This window comes from Podarcis raffonei, chromosome 11 (genome assembly GCF_027172205.1).
Source record: "Podarcis raffonei isolate rPodRaf1 chromosome 11, rPodRaf1.pri, whole genome shotgun sequence".
In the NCBI taxonomy this organism is placed as follows: domain Eukaryota; kingdom Metazoa; phylum Chordata; class Lepidosauria; order Squamata; family Lacertidae; genus Podarcis; species Podarcis raffonei.
In genome coordinates, this window is record NC_070612.1 from 28,204,497 (window position 1) to 28,225,719 (window position 21,223).

Below are 21,223 nucleotides of genomic sequence, written 5' to 3' on the forward strand. Positions count from 1 at the left end.
CAAGCTTTCCTTTCATTGATAAGCAACAAAAAACTATTGTAGCTGATCCATGATAGCTATTTCTAACAATCAGGGAACTAGGCAGAGGGCCTTCTCGGTAGTGGTGCCCACCCTATGGAACACCCTCCCTTCAGATGTCAAGGAGATAAAGAACTACACAACTTTTAGAAGACATCTGAAGGCAGATGTTTCAGGAGGTTTTCAATGCTTGATGTTTTTAGATATGCTGTAAGCCGCCCAGAGTGGCTGGAGAAACCACCCAGAGCCGCCCAGAGTGGCTAGGGGTATAAATAATAAAATTATTATTAATCATAATAATTAGTATCATCATCGTCATCATCAGACCATTATGTGATACTGTGAACTTTGCTTAAATTATTGTAAAACTTGTATTTCCCAAATAGTTCAATTTAAACGCTTTGTGTAATAGATGTTGATAGGGCTGCCATACATCTGGAGTTTTCGGACATATCTGGAATACTGCAGTCGACAGCAGTGTCCGAGCAGAAATCAGCTAAATGTTTGGGGAAATTCACAAAAACTCAACAATTTTGCCAAAAAAAGCACTGTTTTTAATATGGCAGCCCTATGATAATAGGTAGAGAGACAATTGTTTACATTTAAAGGAGTAGGTGTAAGTAACGGATAGAGAACAATAAAACAAATCACTCTCCCTGAAGGTTTGCAGTATAAAAACCAGAGACTCAAAAAGCAGTGTAGGCTTTTTAAGAGCCCTTTTGCAAGGCTATTTGCAAAATGGGTTTCAAACGCCCCATTCTGTGCTTTGAGGTCCCACAGCATCACCTGACATCACTAAGTTGTCCCAAGCTTTGCCATCCAGGGATGGGGAAGATAAGGATCTGGCCTGCCTGCCAGAAAAGCTTCCCCTTCCCCCGCTCTGTTTGAACAAGTAATTTGTTACAGGGCTATCTGGTTTAAAAATAAAGGACCATAAAGTAGACACACAGGCCGTCTGTTCATTATCCAACACACACACACACACACACACCCCCGGTTATGATGAGATGTCTTGTATTTCTATTTAAATTATAGTAATTATTTATAAATTTGTGTTTATACATGTGCCCTCCTTTATTCTATTTTATGCTAGTGCATAAGTGGCCACAATATAGGGGGACCTGGGCAGAGGAAGATGGAGTATGCACAGTTATAACATAACATGTGAACCTGCCCAAATAGGTATATCTTCTCAGTAGCTAAATGTAGATAAACTGTTGTGTTGTTGATACTGATTTTGTATAATAGTAATTTTAATGGTTGGTATGCAGAAGCCTACAGGAGCAAAAGTTTAAAAAGTAATTTCCCTACAGCTTAAAAGGTTCTAAGACATATCTAGCCATCTTGTGATGTTTTTGGTGGATGAAGCCAAATTCTCCAAGGCTAGTCATTTAAAGCCAGGATGTATTAAAACACCATTACTCATTAGGCCTTCAGTCCTGCACTCCGTCAACACACACATGTCCCATTGATTTTCTGTGTATGTGGATGTAATTATGCACAAGATCACTGCTTAAATAACCTTGCCTTTAGCTGGATAATTTATATCTATAACCCCAGCGCAGGAACTCCTGTGTTCCAACGTTCAAACTATTAACAACATTTTGTCATCCACTGTTTAGCAAGAACAAATCCTTGACCTTTCTTAGCATGGACAGGAATAGAAACAGCAGAAGGAAGGTTTATCAGAAAGCCCATTCTTAAAATTAAAACAGGAAAGAAATGGAAATCCCATTAACATTGTGCTGAACAAGGAAAATTGCACATATCCTTTGTGTTGAATACTGTAATGTGTTTGTTTTGCAAAATTGGGGTTTGTGTCTGAAGTTTAAAAGCTGTTTATACTTAAGCTAAGGAAGTGTGTTTTCACTGTGTGATATATTTGATTAGTCTCCCTCTAGGGAGTTTTCTGCGGTAGTTAAATGGTGGTAATTTATCTAATAAAAGTGCTAAGTAGTATAAACTGGAGGCGGTTAAAGGTATTTTTCCATTCCTTCATTGGTTTCCGTGATTTTGAACTTTTTCTTGTGGGTTACTTATTCAAGTCAGTAAAAATTTGCTTAATATTATTTTTCAAAGTACTATCTCTTCAGATATGTTTTTCACAACAAAGTTGTAACACGTGTTACATTTAAAGAAATTTATTACCATTTATAGTATTATAGGTTTCCCCCTCCCCCCCCAAGCAAGTGTAACTAAAAGGTAAAGGGACCCCGGACCATTAGGTCCAGTCATGGACGACTCTGGGGTTGTGGCGCTCATCTCGCCTTATTGGCCGAGGGAGCCGGCGTACAGCTTCCGGGTCATGTGGCCAGCATGACTAAGCCGCTTCTGGCAAACCAGGGCAGCACATGGAAACGACGTTTACCTTCCCGCCGGAGCAGTACCTATTTATCTACTTGCACTTCGTGCTTTCGAATTGCTGGGTTGGCAGGAGCTGGGACCAAACAACGGCCCGTCACGGGGATTCGAACCGCCAACCTTCTGATCGGCAAGCCCTAGGCTCTGTGGTTTAACCCACAGTGCCACCTGCGTCCCATAAACTAAGTGGGTGCTATTCAACTAAGTTTACTCAGAGTAGACCTACTGGAAATTAATGAACATGACTATGTTTGGGTTACTCCTTGATTTTGCTTCCTTCCCAACTGGCAAGTAGCAAGTGTGTGTGTGTGTGTGTGTGTGTGTATATAAATAAATAAATATATATCTTGAAGCCAAATACCCATTTAGATAGAATTGATACTATGAACAATAAACTACTATTTTACATGGCTTTGATTATTGCATACTGGATTATTTAACCAAGAAACAAGCCTGCTACAAAAAACTGCAGACTTAATTTGGAAATCTGCACTTGAAATGCAGACTGACTGATTGGCTATGCATCCCCTGAGATTTTGTTAATTAAACAAGTTCCCTTCTAACATTGATTTTTTTTTGGGGGGGTACATTCATAAGTACGGCCAGTAGTTGGTTTATAAAACTGTAAGTAAAGATATTGGTGTAAGTAACTGAGTTAACCATCTTAGTTCAAAAACAAAAAATGGACCTATGTATCGTTGTGGCCAGAAAACATTTAAAATATAGCATTTGTGTGTTTGCATAAGACTAGAAGAATGTTCAGTAAAAGGACATGCATGCATGTGTGAGACTGGTTTATTTTATTTTATTTTATTTTTATTCAGCCACTTTCTACAACAGTTGGATCCCTTTTGGTCTTTCCTGCCTCATAAACTTTCCCAGTTTCCCTTACTTTCTCAATTTCTTTTGATCCTCTGTCTCTTATCTTCAGACTTATCACTTAACTGCCCAGAGGACTCAGATCTCAGGGCACACCAGCTGCAACAATAACTTCAAAAGGCATGTTAAAGCAGCTTGTGAAAAGTACTCGTTTGTGCACAGACCTCTCTGTATGCTATTCTGTTTTTATTTTCTCTGAACAGAGCTAATACAGATTAAGGAAAGATATATAGAACTGATCCGGACCAGTTTTCCTTTATGAACTGACTTAATTCAGTTGCCTTGTAATTGATGGCTCTTTGTAACCTAGTCTTCCAGTTAGTTTCAGGTGTGTTGGAATGAAGGCTGCCAAATTCAGGTTTAGCCAAGATCAGATAGCTCATGGATAACCATCATGAAATGCCTGTAAAATGTCAGTTTGGGGAAGGACATAGTTGAATGAATCCACCTTTATTCAGTTCATGGTTTCTTTAAGGAGTTCTCGTATTCTGCCTTGAAAACTAATGTCTGTGAATCATTTTATGAAAATGTTGGATTGAGTTTCAGACTTCTGGTTCCCGGTGGTGCATTAAATTCTTCCTTCTATTGGCAAGGAAGAAAGGGGGATCCTTTGTTTAGCCAGACAAATTCAAAAACTGTCAACTCCAGATGTTCTTAGAGAGACTCCAGGCAGGCCTTGCTACAGAATAGAGAATGGCCCTTGGGACTCTACTGTAGATACTGAGTTTCATTTAGTATTTTAGCGTCATAGTAGCAGTTGAAAGGAAAGGTGAAAATAAAGCAGTTGAATACAGTATACTATTAATGATGAGGGGTTGCCAATTATATATAAAATTTCTATCTTTCCTTTCTCCCAGTGCAGAAGCCAAAGTGGTTCTGCACTATAAATATTTTTAAAAGTAAGTAGCCATATTAAAACAGCACTAGAAAACTATTTAAAGTGCGCATGCACACAAAAGTACAACACCAACTCTCAGAAGTTCCTAGCATAACATCAGTTACTGGCCAAAGGCCTGGTGGAACAACAACAACAAAAAAAGTATTTGTCTGCCACTGGATGGAAAGCAAAGAGAAAGCCAGCCTAGCCTCTTGTGGAAGAGGAGCTTCACAATCTGAGAACAGAGAACAGCTGCCCAAAAGGTCCTCTCTTGTGTCCATGCCTGTGAAGGTGGCAGGACTGAGAGAAAATCTGCCCTCTCGGAAGATATCAGGCTCATACAGAGAGATATGGTCCTTCAGATAGTATGAACCCAGGCTATATTTAAATATATACTAGTTCTGATTGGAGGCCCCACTGTTTTGAATGTCTGTTTCCTTATTAATTGGGCAGGAACAACCAGCAGTCTTATTTTCAGCATAGGGGTGGTGGTATAATCTGAAACTTCTTAAACTGAGAGAATGTATATCTCCATCTATGTCTTTCTGTCTCTCCCCCCGCCCCCAAAAGCTAGATTTTAAAGACTGAGAGAATAAGCATGTTTTAGAGCAGTACTGGAATTATGTGTGATGAGTTTTGTAGAGTATATTACTTCTTTGTTGTGCATTGTTTCTTTTTAGTATACTGTTACCAAGCGACCCTCTTTCTCCAACTTCTTCCACGGAGTTCCAGAAGGTGGTACTGGCACTGTTGCTCTCCATGGAAATTACCTTGTGGGGTTCCACAAGGTTCAGTTTTGTCTCCTGTACTATTTAACATCTGCAGAAATTTTTCAGGGTGAAATCATCTGGAGTCGTTGGGTTTGATGCTTTCAGTATGGTGTTGACACCTAGCTGTTTTCCTTTTTCTCATCCAATCTACGTGTGGTAGAATCTTCCTTCACCAAGAATCTGGGACCAGTGTTAGACTAGTTCAGCACTGGTTGCTAGTGTGTTTCTAGATCGATTTCAGGACTTCTGGCTCTCCAGCTCATTGTTGGCCTATAAGTCCCATCAGCGCCCACCCCAGTTTGGCCAATGGTCAAAGATGACCAGTGTAGCCCAGCAATATTTGGAGGGCCACAGGTTAGTCATTACTGTTCACCACTGTCCAAAATAGGTCCCATTATCTCAAAGGAAATTTTCCTCTCATTGTGTTCCATCCCTATTCCTAGGATCAAGATCTGCTAATGAAAATCTGCGTTTTTGGGTTTCTATTCTTTTTGGACTTTAGGTTAGTACAGTCTTCCCTAACCTGATCCTTCTCCAGATGTTTCGGACTAGAACTATTGTCAGCCCCAGACAGCATGGCCAATGTTCAAGAATGATGGGGGTTGTAGTCTTAACAATGTATAGATGGTGCCAGGTGAGGGAAACCTGGGTTAATATTTAATAGGAGTGAAACTCCTTAAGTTGAAGCCTCAACATTTTGGAATGCTGTTCTCTGGGAATGCTGTTCACTGGGAGATCTGTCTACCTGTCATCTTCTCTTGCTATTTTTCAAAGGCAGGAGAAGGCATTTTCATTCTATCGGGCCTTGGAAGCTTGGCTTTTAGATTGCCTCTCACTGTTTTCAGTTTTTCTCTTTGCGCTTTATAGATTTATTTTGTTGCATTTTGAAATGGTTTGGATCCAGAGTACTCAGAGCTTGACTCATTTTTTTCCTTTTTGTCTCCAAAAGCTGCTTCAGGGGTTGGGGGCCTAGAAGAGTCGGGTAGATAATGCTTGGGGGCAGCTGGCCGGAAGGGGGAATTGGCTGCCAAAAAAGAAACCCTTTGTTCTCAGAAACCTCTGCAGATAACAAAAGGTCTGTAGAGAGAAATAGGTCCCAGGTTCAGTCTTTGGTATCTCCAGCTGTCAGGAGCCAGAGTCAGGAGTAGGTCAGCTATAAAAAAAACCCTGGTGTCAGTGAAGTTAACTCTTTATTAAAAAAATAAAGAGGCAGGCCTAGTGAGCTCAGCAACTCTTCCCAGAATGTCTTGCCCCAAGGAGGCAGTTGCTAGGGCTGAAGGTCCCTACCTTCCCACTTCTCTCTAAGATTTCTCCCATGGATGTAGTCAGGGTTTTTGTTGGGGGGGCACGCTATTGTTAGAGGGGGCAGAAGCTCAGATTTGTATTGATTTTTATTGATGGGGAGCAGCTGTCCGCTCCCCCCCTTGGCTATGCCCATGGCTTCTTCCCCATAACACGCACATAGTTTTTAGAGGAGGAAAACAAGAAAAAAATATTCTAAACGAAACAGTGGATGTATGATTTTTGTGGTTCATGCTGTGGCCACAGACATGTGATCTGACGGTGAGTTTGGGGTAGTCCAATGCAAAAATCCTGAGGATCCATGTGGATCCATGCTTTGTAATCACGTTTTTGCACCACTGCGGCCCCAGGCAACAGTGGGTGCGTGATTTTTTTTGGTGTAAGCTGTAGCCATGGACATGCTATGTGATATGATGGTGAATTTGGGGTGACCCAGTGCAAAAATCCTGAGGATCCATGTGGATCCGTGCTTTGTAACCACGTTTTAAGTGGGGAGGGAAGGAAAAGCACTCAAGGGACAAGGAACACGCGTGGAGTGGGTGGAGATGGATGCTGTTAATAATGCAGAAGAGGGGTATAAGAGGAGAAGGCTCCTCTCCTCTCCCGCTTTGCTCCTTTAAAGGCTCTGCTTCTCTCCCTACTCCCTGGCTCGCTGAAAAACTTTGCTGCTATTAAGCCAGCTGAGTGGGGAGGAGAGAGGGACAGAGAGCCTGCTTGCGAAAAACTTTGCTGCTATTTAGCGAGCGGTTCTCTCCCTCCTTCCCGGCTCGCTGAAAAAAACAGCTCGTGTAAGTGGCTCCTCTCCTCTCCCGCGCTCTTTAAAGCAAGCAGGCTCTCTGTCCCTCTCTCCTCCCAACTCAGCGGCTCTTCTCCCGCTTTGCTGTTTTAAAACAAGCCACGGAGGAGGGAAGGAAGGGGAACCATGGATCCTCTGCTCACGATTGCAGCAGATCCCCCCGCCATCTGTAGGCATTTGCTCCATAACACGCACAGGCATTTCCCCTTACTTTCTAGGAGGAAAAAAGTGAGTGTTATGGTGCAAAAAATACGGTACTTCCTTAGCAGCCTAAGGCTCTGGCATCTTGCCTCTCTTTGTTCCACCTTCTTCATTTCTCTGCATATTTTGGGAGACCAGGGGGGAGGAGAGCTGGTCACAGCAAGAGGGGGAAATTCCCTGGCTTCTTCAACTGCCTGCCTCCACACTCAACCCCTTGACCCTCCCTCCTGCTTCTGCACTCTGCCACAGCCTTCTCCTGCTCACCAAACCCTGTTACCTCTTCAGTTTCTGACACTTTCTCTTCCTAGTCTGCCCCCTCTTCTCCCTTTGACCACTCACTGTTGTCCTAGCACCAGTCTCTTGGCTCTGAGCCTTCTTTCCTTGGGGGCTCTCGAGCTGGTGCCTTCGACCAACTCTCTGTGCCCAACCAGAAAGGAACAGGAATGGCTTCTGTCTGAAATCCAGGTGGGCTGCTGTCAATCAGGCCACCTCACTCAGTATTGTATATCCTGATTGACAGACTAGAAGCTTCTTAATTTTTTTAGTTGGATTCAACAGTCTGTATTTAATTGGCATATTCACAATTCTCCCTCTCTCCCTCTCCCTCCCCCCCTCTCTGTGTTTATAAAAAGTAATACTAATAGTATATGGGAACTGCAAAAAAAAAATTGCATTGTGGAGTGCAGTGAATCTTAACAAATTTGTTGATTCTTCTGCAGAAAACTGCAGCTTCTGCAGAAAAGAGGCCTTTGTTTCAGGCAACCATCTGCAAAAATCATATGGGAGGTAATGCACTCCAGCCCAAAATAAGGTCCTATATTTACATTAGATAAAGCATAATATCCAGTGTGCTGTAACAGTTAGAGAACAGATAGCCAAAATGGTGTCCTCAGATGTGTTGTACTCTAGCTTCCATCTGGGCTCTCAGCCAGCATGACCAGTTGTCAGGGATGATGGAAGTTGTAGTCCATTAACATTTGGAGTTGGTTAGCTCTGGGTTAGGCTGTTAAGCTAGGCCTGTGGAGACCTAGGTTTGATCCTTGGTTGGCTTTAAGTAAAGCACCTTTGGTAATCCTGGGCTCTTTATGCTGTTTAAAACCAACTGGTCATACATGGTTGTTGGGAGAATAACATAGAACATAGCTAAGGCAGGGATTTTAATATGAAAAATAAATGAAGTATGCATATAAATAGTTGAACAGTTATAACAGACTTTTTAATATCCACTTGCCTTTTCATCTGGGGTGGTCAGATGAAATCAGTGAAGAATACAGTATATAGAGCAGACTGCAGGTTTGGAATCAGTATTTGAAGGTTATTTTGCTTTGCCTACATGGAGAAGATAGCAGAATGAGGCTCAGGCTAGTAAAATTGTTCCTTCCTAAAGTGCTGCAGGTTACTTGGCAGGGAGAGTTTTAACAAGGGTGTAAATTCTAAAATGCCACCTCACACATGCCTGCAGCCTGAACCCTCAAATTCAATGCAGCCATTCAGTCAGGTGCTTGATAAATCCACATATTTAGTGGCCCAAGCAGGTAGCAAATATGGAAAGTTTATCCAGAGACCCTGGGTACATTCACACTGAGTATTGCTAGTAGTGCAGGCCTGCTTTAAGTGAAGGGTGGGTAATTAATTCAAAAGCAACATTATTGTATGCTTTGTGCACATGAGTCTTGGTTCATGTGTGTTCCATACCTTCTTCTCCCATGGGAGGAATGAGGACTTTGACCATGTTTCATTTAACTTTCCATTGTTTAGATAAATGGATAAACCAGAGATCATGGTGTAAAACAAACTCTGGTCAGTTTCCAAACAAGCTGCTTGTTTAACTAACCAGAGTTCTTTTTAAACTACAGTATCTGAATTGTATGCAATCCAGGCTTCATGGAAAGCAAAACTAAATTCTTCTAAACTTATCCTCTTGACCACATGGAAGGAAGAGAGTGGGTTTAGTGATATTTGCAGTTGTTACTTGAGAAGCAGGCCTTCTGAAGTTTGCAAGTGCTTCTAAATAACCATATTTTTTGCTCCATAAGACTCACTTTTTCCCTCCTAAAAAGTAAGGGGAAATGTGTGTGCATCTTATGGGGCGAATGCAGGCTGCACAGCTATCCCAGAAGCCAGAACAGCAAGAGGGATTGCTGCTTTCACTGCGCAGCGATCCCTCTTGCTTTTCTGGCTTCTGAGATTTAGAATATTTTTTTTCTTGTTTTCCTCCTCCAAAAACTAGGTGCGTCTCATGGTCTGGTGCGTTTTATAGAGCGAAAAATAGGGTATCATGCCTAACCTGACAGTGTTTGAGATAAGTTGTAAATAAGCCAATAACTACTTTTACTTCCTACAGGCAATGCACAAAGAGGAAGAATTCAGAGAATCAAAAACAGCACTTTCATTAGTTTTAGAAAGAAAGATTTTAGGGTCAGGAAAACATCCCCTTTTGAGTTTCAGCAGAAAATTCCAGGAAGCCAAGGGTAACTTCCTACATGGTGTGGGGGCCCTTCGGAATTTCCTTTTTTAAAAAAAGAGAGCTCATGTTCCCATAGGAAAAAGTCATGTTTTAACACTGCGGTAATACTTGCACATGACTTAACATTCTGTAATAACTCCGAGATATATAATGGTGCATTTCACCTTTAATATGGGAATGCAGAAAGCTTGAATTTGGAAAACAAAACAGTTGAATCCACATGGACCAAATGGCAGGCCTAGATATCCAGCTTCCATTTGATTCTATAAGAGTTGGGTAAACGCACTGAGTTCTCAGCTGGATAAGAACATAAGGCCAGTGGCCCATCTAGTCCAGCATCCTGTTCTCACAGTGTCCAACCAGATGCCTGTGCAAAACCCACAAGCAGGAACTGAGCACCACAGCACTCTCCCCTCCTATGGTTTGTAGCAGCAACTGGTATTCACAGATAAGGGTGTACTTCATAAAAAAGACACAAGCTTGTGAGCTTGTAGAATTAGCCTACAACAAGCTATGAGTACTTAGTAAGATTACAGGTACCTAGTAAATCTTGCTTTTGAAGACAAACTTGCCAAGATAATACAAAATGCAAAAACAGGCTCTCCTCCTTTGTCATGTATATGCATTCGTATTGTGTGCATATGTGATGACTGTTCTTTTATAAACTATCAGTCTTTCTGGAACAATAGAATAGAATAATAGAAGAATAAAACTGAGGAAAATAGCATGTCCTCATCTGGAGTACTTCATGTAGCCTGTTAGTCATTTATACAGCATCGTCTTAACTAGATAAAATGGCCAAACAAATCCATTTCAGAGAATAAGATTTAGCTTGGCAGAGTGCTCTGCCTCAGCTATTGAATAAGGGCATTTATCTTCACCACCTTTCTAAAGCTGATGACAAAGAGCCAATGAAACTATAAAGATTCTGTTTGTTTTATTACAAGAAGAACAGACTGTAATTTTTTATGAAAATACTGAATAGACTGTAGCAACATTTAAACTCTCTGCTCTAGTGTGATCCTAGAATGACAAAAACACATTAAAAAAGCAAAGAAAAGGTTCTTTGTGGTGAACTCTAAACCACAGTTAACATTCCCACTTTCCTTGCGGTTGGATATTTCTCCATCTACAAAAATGAGTGCAATGTTAACTCCTTCAAAACAGTGGCAAAAACCATCTCCAATTTCTCTTCATAGCATTGGAGAGCAACCATTTTTGCAAGTTTTGTTTTGAATAACTGTTTGGGTGAGTGGTGGATCTCCCTGTTCAGAGGGCTATGAAAATCAAGGGCAGTTCTCTAGAGCAGAAATGCCAAAGGGGTAAAACAGAGTACGCTGCTTTAGTTTGTTAAATCTAGTCATAACATCATGTAATTGAGACGAATGAAAGGCCTTCAGTTTTTCACAATAACTCAATTTTTCTTTTGTTCTTGAGATCTGAGTTGACTCTTGAAGTATAATAGTTCTTGGTCAGTTAGAGGAAAAAATAAATTAGCACACACCCAGAGTTAAGTCCCATGCATCTCAGTGTTTAAACAGGCCTGGCTATTCTTAAAATATATACCCAATATATTTAAACATTGATTCTTTAAAAAACACAACCCGTTGTATATGCAGTTACACTGAAGCTATGACAGAAGCTGAGTGTAATTTAAAACTGCCACATTGGTGTGGTTAAAAGTTAGCCATTTTTCTGTTCTCTCGTGGATATGAAGGTGTATATCTGTAACTTGAGGCAGTCTGCCATTGTGAGACTTTATACCTCCAACTTTTACTTAGTGATCTAAAACCCAAGCTTCAAAAAGAACAGATGATCTTATGGAATGTTGACAGTCTAGCCAATGGTCTTGCCTAATGCAATTTTCAGAAGTATAAGGGAAGACAGTTCCCATAATTCTTTGGAAGGAACCATGTGCTTTAAAGTGTGCGTTGAATATGCTTTAACTGCATTCTGTGGATCTGCCCAGAACTAGGTTGGGTTATGTCTTCTGGCAGCCTCATGCGGTCCAAAAGGTTCAGGAAAAGGGATGCATGGGAATCTGCTAAGCGTCTGCTACGTGACAGGTTCCTTAGACTAAGGAACAAAGCTTGAAGGAAGCAACTCTCTAAGGACATCTATACCCTTCTTAGCTCCCCAGCTGTTCCAGTTACACTGATGAACTGCAGTATAATTACCATTATTTGGGCTGGGCTGTAGAGCAGGAAAGACCAGACCAATAGCTTCCTCTGCCAGAAAGCTGTTCCACTGGCACTGGTCCCTGGTTTGAATCTTCTGGTGACTTAATGGAGAGCTTAAGTAGTGATTGACATAGTATTGACATAGTATTTAGCTGCCTATAGCTTTTGCTGCACTTCTCTGTAAATCTCATGCTTTATATGAAATACTTTCATACTGTGTTTTCAAATTAGCCTCTTTAAAGTCAGTATTTGCTACATTGCTTTTTATAATATTTTTCATTGTTGCTTTGTTCTGCAAAGGTTACAGAAAGTTCAGTGCTTTTCCTTGTTTGTTAAGTAAGTACACCAGTTGCCTGGTAGTTGAAAAGAATATGTTTAGTCTGAGGTACATAGGTAAAAATTTCAGACAGATGTTTCCTATAAACATGGAAGCTGAGGGTTGCTTTTGTTCCCCTGAATACAATATGGGGCATATGCTGAGTTGTGAAATGATTTGCCCATGCAAACGGCTGCTTATTTAATGTAAACTTTTGTCTGGTGTGTGCGATTTCCTTGCTTGTTTTGTAATGTGGATTGCTGTGTTATAACAACAGAACTCATTTATTTTGTAAGAGGTAGGAAGCAAAACAAACAGTGTGAAGGCAAAGGAGGCATTTGTTAAGGAGACAGACAAAGGTGTCTACCTTTCCGTTCCGTATCACTTGCTTACTTTCATTTTTTAAAATAATAATAATAGAAGAAGAAGAAGATAGCTCTACATTGCTGATAGTCTAAACCCACAGCCCTAAGCATTTTCAGTCTAACCAAAGAACAGTTTGTATTTTCCTTTCATATGTGTATATTGATATTAAAATAGCCTTCAGTAGCCATCACTATTGGAAGAAATCCATCAGTTGCCTTCAGCATAGTGCTAAGTAATTCCTTGTGTAAGTAAAGCTACTTCCACTTTGGCAATGGGACTCTCTTCCCACCACCACCACCACACTCTCCTTCCAGGTGCATGCCAACATCTGTCACAGAGGTTCTCCCAACTCTCCAGATTAGATCTGTGGATAGAGAGAAGAGGAAAGGGTGGAAAGTCCTGTTGCACAAGTCATTCCCCTCATGCAATTATTTAAAAGAATACTGCCCAATAGTATTCGCGGTACATGAATTAACAGAGAAAATATAGTTCTGGGCCAACACCACTGTGTGTCAGCTGGTGCTGCTCCTTCTTTTACACCCCATGACTATGGGTACAAGCAACCATTGTGATCTTACAGCACAACTTGGATTCTTAAGATTGATCTTGTGCTCAGGAGTTGGCTGTTAAATCTTAACTGTATGTAAGCCATCTGGAAAATCTCATTACTGAAATCAGATACTTCAAAAGGAAGAACTAAGTTTAGCACTTCATGTGTTAAGTTATCATACATGCTGAGTGAAACATCCAGAATGTTAATTTTTCAGTGAAGTAAACAGGTTCTGCTAATGAAATGTTTTAAAATTTGGAGCATGCACTGTGAAATGCTGAGTGATTTCTTAACTGCTATACCTATATTTTTACATTGCATCTAAATTATTTTCCCAGGTATATCCTGCATTTATGAAGGGATGCAAAGTTTCAACAAAAGAAATACAAAACAGGTGAGTAAGCTGGAGGGTACTTTTTTGATGTGCTGAATAGCTCTGCATGTAACTTGGGGGATGATGTAATGAGGAACAATCCATCAGATTATGTGATAGCAGTAGAAATTAGACTGATAACATTTGCATTATAGAAGTCTTATGGTGAACGTAACATTTCTTTACTGAAAGCTGCCCACTACATTCCATTACCAGGTGCTGGTAGCCATGGGTGGGGGGTGGGGAGTTCTTGTGTTTGACACATGCAACTTGTTCAGCCATTGAGGGAACAAGATGCTGGACGAGATGGGCTGTTGGTCTGATCCAGCAGGCTCTTCTTCTGTTTTAGGTTCATTTTTTAAAATTCTAATTGAAACGCTTTGTATCCAAATGTGAAGTTTGAAGTTGCTTGACCAGGCAAGCTTTCAGAAGTTTTCTACACAGCAGAAAAGATTGAGGATGGTCTTCGCAGAGGTTGTTCTTCCTCTTGACAATTGTCCTAACCCTTCTCTTTTACTATACTTTTAATGATGAATTTTCAGGGTGGTGTTCATCTCTACTTGAAAAGGTATTTACCTAGATAGGTTGCTTGTTTTGCCTGGCTGCATCATTGATTGTTTTGTTTTTGTTTTTAATTACATTTTTATTCTGTTTTTCCTCTAAGAGCATTCAGGGCAACATTTTGGGTTCTCCCCATCCCCCATTTTATCCTCACAACAACCTTGTGAATTAGGTTCAGACTACAGAGATATTGGCTGGTTCAAGAACATCCAATGACCTTCAAATCTGAATGGTTATTTGAAGCTGGGTCTTTCCAGTTGTATTCTGACACTCCTTGACTTATGCACCATACTGGCCCTGGAAACACATATGCCAGGATTCCATTTTAAGTTATCTCCCCTTTCCCTCTTTTATTATTCTGACAAATCAGTAGCAATCTTATTAGCTGTGTTTAAGAAAAACAGTTCAATTTCAGCACTTTATTGCTTCAGTTTGTCCCATTTCAAACAAAGAGTCTTGCGATGCCTTTATACTAACGTCTCTTCCAAGCAATCTGTTTATTTGAGCATCCATCTGAATTGGTTTGTGGTGAGGCTATACAACATTGTGTTAAACAACTGTTATTCCACACTTTCCAGTGCATTTTCCTGTCTCTTTCCTACCTCTAAAATATCAGGTTCTTTTTTGGGGGGAAGTGAGTCCCAAATCCACTTCAATTGCACAACTTAAATTTGCCAGGAAGTGATTGAGTCTCTCCCACAAAACACTGAAAGTCTGGAAGTGACCTAAAAATTTATTATGACATAAGATTTTATGCACCACAGCCTACTTCATCTGGTGAAATGTAATCCTGAATTGCTCAGCATTTGGTGGTGGTGGGAGGAATGCTTTCTGAGGGAAATGGAATGCTAAAAGAACACAGTGACAATTACCTGAAAGTAAGTGACCGTTTAATATTACAATGTCTTTATAACATTATTAGAAAGTTTGAAGGGTTCTTGGCAATATTGTTGTTTGAAAATGGAAGTGAGAAATGTAAAACATTAACACTCTGATCCCACGCATGTTTACTTGGAAGTAAACTACATTAATTTCAATGCCAGTTACTTCAAAGTGGGTGTGCTTAGAGTCACATTCTTCTTTTGAAGGAAAATCATAATAATGGCTTTTGTAACTTGTTTATTTGTTTCCCCTCCTCTGGTGTGCATTTTATTATTATTTCAGTAGAGGAGTTTGTTGATTTCTTGTTTCTTATTCTTACTGTTCTTTGAAAACATATATTTTTAAAAACCCACGTATCTCATGTTTCAAGAACAAACATTTCAATATTTGGAAAGGAGTGACCTAAGCAATGCAGAACAGGGGTGATCTCATTACTGGACTTTATCCAATTTTTGTAGGCTATAACTCTAATATTTTAAGCACCCTAGTCTCTCCCGAGTATATTTCAAGCTGTGTTGTGTGAGATGAGATCAGCATCTTGCATCCAGCAGAAAATTACTGCTTAATTACCGGCAATAAATCAGTGTAGCTTTCTTTAAAAAACAAAATTAAAGTTCACTATGTAGCCAGAACCACGAATATTACTTGAGTGATAATAAATGGACAAATACTATCTTTTTGGGGGAGGAAGGTGTTTTTTTAAAAAAATGCTCACATTTTAAAATTAAAAAGTCTATATTTAATTGTGATGTGAAAAATATAAAAGTCAAACCCATTTAGAAATAATATTCAAGAAAACAAAGGTGCAATAATCCTAACTAGTTTGTTTTGTTTGTTTGCTTTTTAAAAGTATGGTATGATGTATAGCCACTAGATAGGCAAGAGTGTTGTTCTAAAATGATAGTTGAGATTATGGAAGTCTGTTATTTATTAGTTTGTTGTTCATGTGAGAGATAAATAGCTATCACATTTCAAAAAAATGAGCCTTGCTTGTTTGCACTCCCCAACCCCAAGAGTCTGCGTTTGGTAAGTGATTTTTTTCCTCAGAGGGAACCAAGTACTAGATCCTTCCATCTAGTACTAGTACTGCCATCTAGTACTATCACTTCTGCATTAAGTAGCTTGATGAAGTTTTCCAGGAATATTGAAAATTCATTAAGAAGTTAAGAAGAGCCCTGTTGGATTACACCATGTTGTTTCCCACAGTGACCAAACAGATGTCTATGGGTAACCTTGAAGCAGGACATGAATGGAATATACCTCTCCTGATCATTGTCCTCATAGTCAGAAACATGCTGCCTCTCATGCTGAAGGTAGTATAGTCTCCATAAATAATACTCATTAGGTTCTGATTGTACTTACTAGTGATTTTCATTCCTTATTGACTTCATTCATTCATTCATTCACTCCTGACACTGGCATGCTGTCCCATAACAGAGTTCTCTGGGCAGTTGCTTATCTGTCAAGGAACCTCTGCATGTTGCAAAGAATTCTGTGGATGGGAAAATGTTATGGGACAGTTCATACAAGATAACTCAAGACAACTTCTCCCCTTAATTTAACCATTCATCTCACCAAGGAGGCTTCACTGGTGCTTAAACCTGATGCCTTTTTGGTGTGAGGTAAAGTCCTCCTTACTTACTGAGGCTTTTAAAGATGTGGGTTTTTATGTTTGTTAAGAATTCTGCAGTTAAGTATAGTTTTTGTATGCACTTTTTAAAATCTGTGACTTTGGAAAAGGGTGATTGTGCACACAGAAAAATAATGCATTTGAACACGAAAGCTTAAGAACTTTTAAAGGCCTAAAACTTTAACTAAATAAGAGCACATTCTTTCCCACAGTTAATGTTGTTTTGTTTGTTTATTGGGAAAAGTCAGTGCTGTGAAGAACAAAAGGAAATTCAATACTTGGGAGGTTGAGCACAACTATTGAAATCAAACTGGTTTTCAAGATCAAACTAAGCATTTTTCTTCCTGGAGGTTGGATGCACATCAGGTCACTTCCTGGAGCTGTCAGATTCATTATAAATGTAAACGGTTCTTGAGAAGGGGGACACATATGCTGAGGCAATATATTTTTTTACACAGCCATTCAAAATTTAACATTTTTTAAATGTCTATCCTCTGGTGACTGGCCTTTGGTTTTCCTTCCTGTGAATTGCCACATTTTAATCCCCCTTATTTAATTAAGCTGTCAATCATTTTGCTTCAGTGCTGGGGCAACCTGGTCTTATCCAAGGTTTTTGTGGCACAAGTTCCTGCTCCTGCTCCTGCTCCTGCTCCAGCTGCTAAAGCAGCATGCTGGGTGAAGTAAGTGTTCTGCTCCCATTCTTCCCTGAAGCTTTTTGAACAGGTTTTCATGGTGCAGGCACACAGCCAGATATACAGGGAACCTTTGTTGGCCCTTAGGATGCTGCACAAGGGGCCATGGGCAGCCTCATTTCTGTGCCATTTTGTGACATAAGCACTGAAGGAGGAGGAGCCACTGCCTCAACAGGAGGACAGGAACGAGCTTTCCCCTTGTTAAGCAGAACTTGGAGCTGTATGGTTGAAGTTCTAGACACTTTGATCATGACACATTACTAATGAAGTTCAACTTATTAAAGATAGCGTTTTCATAGGAGGAAATCCAATGCTTGTGCCATAGCTTTTGATCTAGCAGAGGGAGGGAGGGTGATTCCCCTTTCCCCGATTCTTTCTTTGTACTACAACTCCCCCTGCCACCTTCCTGTGATGGCCTGGGACTCAGGCTCAGAACCAGAGGAGACTCAGTCTGCACCGGATCCTTTGCCTCAGGCATCACCTGAACCAAGTCTGGGGCCTGATCCTGAAGAGTCCCAGTCTGCACAGGTTCCCCTGTAACAAACACCAGCTGGGCCCGAGTCAGAGGCCTGAGCCTGCCCTGACTCCAGATGTGGGGATTACCTCATTGCCTTCAGCTGGGCCATCACTTACAGCTGCTCCACTACCGGTTTGGTCAGGGGAGGCTGAGGCGGCCCCTGGGTCTAGTAACACACCGACGTCTCCCGAGCTGCAGAGACTAAGGTCTGAGAGAAGGAGAGACCTGAGTACTCGCAGGAGGAGTGCTCGCCTTAGGGCGAAACAGGGAGGTGAGTCGCCGGGGGATCAGGACCGGCCGCTACCCCAACAAAGATAAAAGGCTGTTGGACCCCGCCCCAGGTTGCGGGAGCAACACTGCTGTATGCTAGATCCTGCCTGAGATCCTGTACCTGTCCTTGCCTGGTTTCCTGCCTCGTGTCCTGCCTTGGCCCTGTTGGACTGACTCCTAGCGGAACCTTCGGATTCTGGACTGCGTTTCACGAGTTACCCCCGGGCCCAGCACACTTCCAAGCTGTTCTGGAGCGTCTCCCAACTCTCTAAAATGGGGCTGTAGTAGAAAGGGGAAATAAGAGGATGTAGCCTCACCTCCTCCTATGTTAACAGATTTCCCCACTGGATTAAAAGCCATTCCACAAGTGGAACAACAGCACTGGATGCCATTCATAGTGTAATAAGAAATATACACATAGGCATCTCATTTTGCTTGCTTTCACAAGCATGCTTGACAACAGTATTTACCAAGAAGAATGTTGTGGTCTGAAGGGTCTCATGAACATATAAATAGAAAAATCACAATAAAAAAGCTGTCTAGTCAGAATAGGATCTGTTGCACAGGTCTTGGAAAAGAAAGAGGGAGAACATAATCTGCATGCCTCCAGGCTCCTTGAGACTTTAATTGGCCTCTAATTGCTGGAGTTCACTAATACTCGGGTTGTCTCATTCATGCTGAAACCAAACAAATTCTGTACAGATACACTCAGTGAGTAGAGCATCGTCTCTTAATCTCAAGGTCATGGGTTTGAGCCCCACTTTGGGCCAAAGATTCCTGCATTGCAGGGTATTGGACTAGATGGCCCTCATGGTCCCTTCCAACTCTTCTATGAAAATAGGCCAGAATTCTGCAGCCAAAAAATTATTTACAGGCTCATAGGCACACATTGCCTTATTGCCTAGAAGCTGCACAGTTTCTATATTGCTCTCATGCATGGATGTTTTACTTAAGGATGGACAGACCAGTCTATTTCTGGTCTGTGTCAGTTTTGCATGTTTATTCAGAAGTCTGTTCTATCCCATTTCACCATTTATTGCAATTTATGGGGGGAATTGCATGATATTAAAAATTTAAATAAGTACCTCAATGCTTAAGTATTTTATAAATAAATAATATTAAAATTTTTATATTTTATATCACTGCATGGATTTCTAAAGTACTCTATCCTAAAAACAACAACAACAACAATGTTTATGCATTTGGATACTTCTTTTGAGTTGACAACTTTATTGTAAAACTTGGAAAAGTGTAGGATTTGAAGGATGATTACATTCTAATCTGTGCATTAATTTGGGAAGTGTGAATTAGGTCAGTTTGTTTAAAAACATAGATCAATACTTTGCCCCATCCCTAGTTTTATATACAGTTCTACATCATTGTAAATGAAGCCTGTTGAAAGGCATGTATAAATTTTGGATTCCACCCCCTCCACCAATAGATCTTTGTAATTTAAGTGCTGATGTCACACAGCTGCAAATGAGAGCACATTACAGGGTGTGGATGGGGTCCTTTCTGCTACTAGATGGCTCATGCAAAAGTCAGTCTTCCTGGAGGCTTCTATAATATGTACGGACTGGGTTTCTTAGAAAATGCTCAGATTCTTGTGAGCTGGCCAGTAGAATTTTCAGCAGTGCGAGTGTCAGTTTTTTATTTTATGAGACTGACCCACCATACAAAGCAGAAAATACTCTGTTGCTGCTGCTACCATTGATTTTCTCTCAGCTGGCCAGAGTTTCAAGTCTTTACACTTGTTCCAGGTGACTGTGCCACAGGAGCTGCTGATGAGTAGCACCAGGCTCATACTTTTCAGCCAGCTCCATTAAGGCCTCATTCTCACTGTTTAATAATTGGATTTCAAAGAGAGTCATTGCTTCAGATACAGTCCATCTGTTTTTCCAAATGCCCAGCTGTAGACATGTGACATCCCCCTTCTTTCCACATTGCTCCCTGCAATAACAGGTTTAATTGTCCCAGGCTCCTAAGAAGCAATCTGATTAGCAGATGTTAAAAGGGGACGGTTTTCAGCAGGTTCTTGGTGTGAAGTGGTAATTTGAGAGGTCTTGTGTATGGGCTTGCAGAGGTCTGATTGATGGGTTGCCTGGCTTTGACTCTGCTAGTGCTTTGGAAATTACATCATTTCCCACCCCCTCCTCACTCCATTTGAGGCCAGGTGGAAATGTTTATGTGGAGAGCAGCCAGAGTGCCATTTGTACAGCTGGAAGCCTGCTGCTTCCCATAGCAAATCAAGACAAAGTACAATAACTCCTCCCTCAACACAAGGAACACCAGCTGCATTTATATTCAGGTCTTCTCACTGTATGAAGGCATGCTGTCTTAAAACATAAAAGCCCCTTACTTTTTAATTTCTATTTGTTTTATACAATTATCAGTCGCCCTCTTAAGACTCTGCAGAATATTGCAACACTTGATGCTTTTTTCGCTACCCTTGCACTTGCTATCCATTCTTTGTATTTGTTTACCTTGCAATGTCTTGTTTTGCACTGGCTTCTGAAACAGGGTTTTAGTAAATGAAGCATTACCAATGTTGTTTTTTAAAAAGTTTTAATAGAATGAGATTTGATTATAGCCTAGGTGCAACTCAAACATATTATTATTTATTAAATGTGTATACTGCCCTTCATCTGAGGGTCACAATACAAAAACATGTTTAAAAATAGCGTGGAAACAAACAAAAACAATACCCCTGCCCAGGTCAAAAGGCCATAGCTTCTTTAATTAGTCAAAGGCTTGGGGGAAGAGGAATGTTTTGGCCTGGTGCCCAAAGATACGTAACAAAGGGGCCAGGGGCAAGCCTCCCTGGGGAGAACATTCTACAAGCGGGGAGCCACTGCAGAAAAGGCCCGCTCTCATGTTGTCATCCTCCAGACCTCTTGTGGAGGAGGCACACAAAGAAGGGAGTTGTGCTAATGATCTCGTAAACATTTTGGATGCCTTCCAGAGTGCAGGTCTGACTGCACTCTGCTTTCCGTTGCCCTTGTATAATGAAACCGAAGAGGACATCCTCCAAAGGTCCCCAGCTGCATTCGTATTGGCTGCATTTATACTGGAGAAGGTATTGAAACATTGAAGAAGTTGTTGGAAATTTAATCATACCCAAATGATTACTTTTGAACCTATTTTTCACTTTTCAAAAAATAAGTGTGTGGGGGTTTTTTAAGTCTGGAATTACGATTTTCTATCCCCAAAACTAT

General features: G+C 40.8%; 1 protein-coding gene across 6 annotated transcripts in view; it reads left to right on the forward strand.

The window, feature by feature from the left end:
- The window catches only part of LHFPL2 (LHFPL tetraspan subfamily member 2), a 121,432-nt gene that overhangs the window by 45,496 nt on the left and 54,713 nt on the right, over window positions 1-21,223 (forward strand). For 4 of the 6 annotated variants that reach the window (XM_053409160.1, XM_053409159.1, XM_053409158.1 and 1 more), the window contains one exon: window positions 13,422-13,477. The exons of 1 other annotated variant lie outside the window; for it this stretch is intronic. The gene's annotated coding sequence lies outside the window, so the exon portion shown is untranslated. Of the gene's footprint in view, window positions 1-13,421; window positions 13,478-13,998; window positions 14,025-21,223 lie in introns of those variants that run through there. One more of the 6 variants, XM_053409162.1, reaches the window with a different exon arrangement.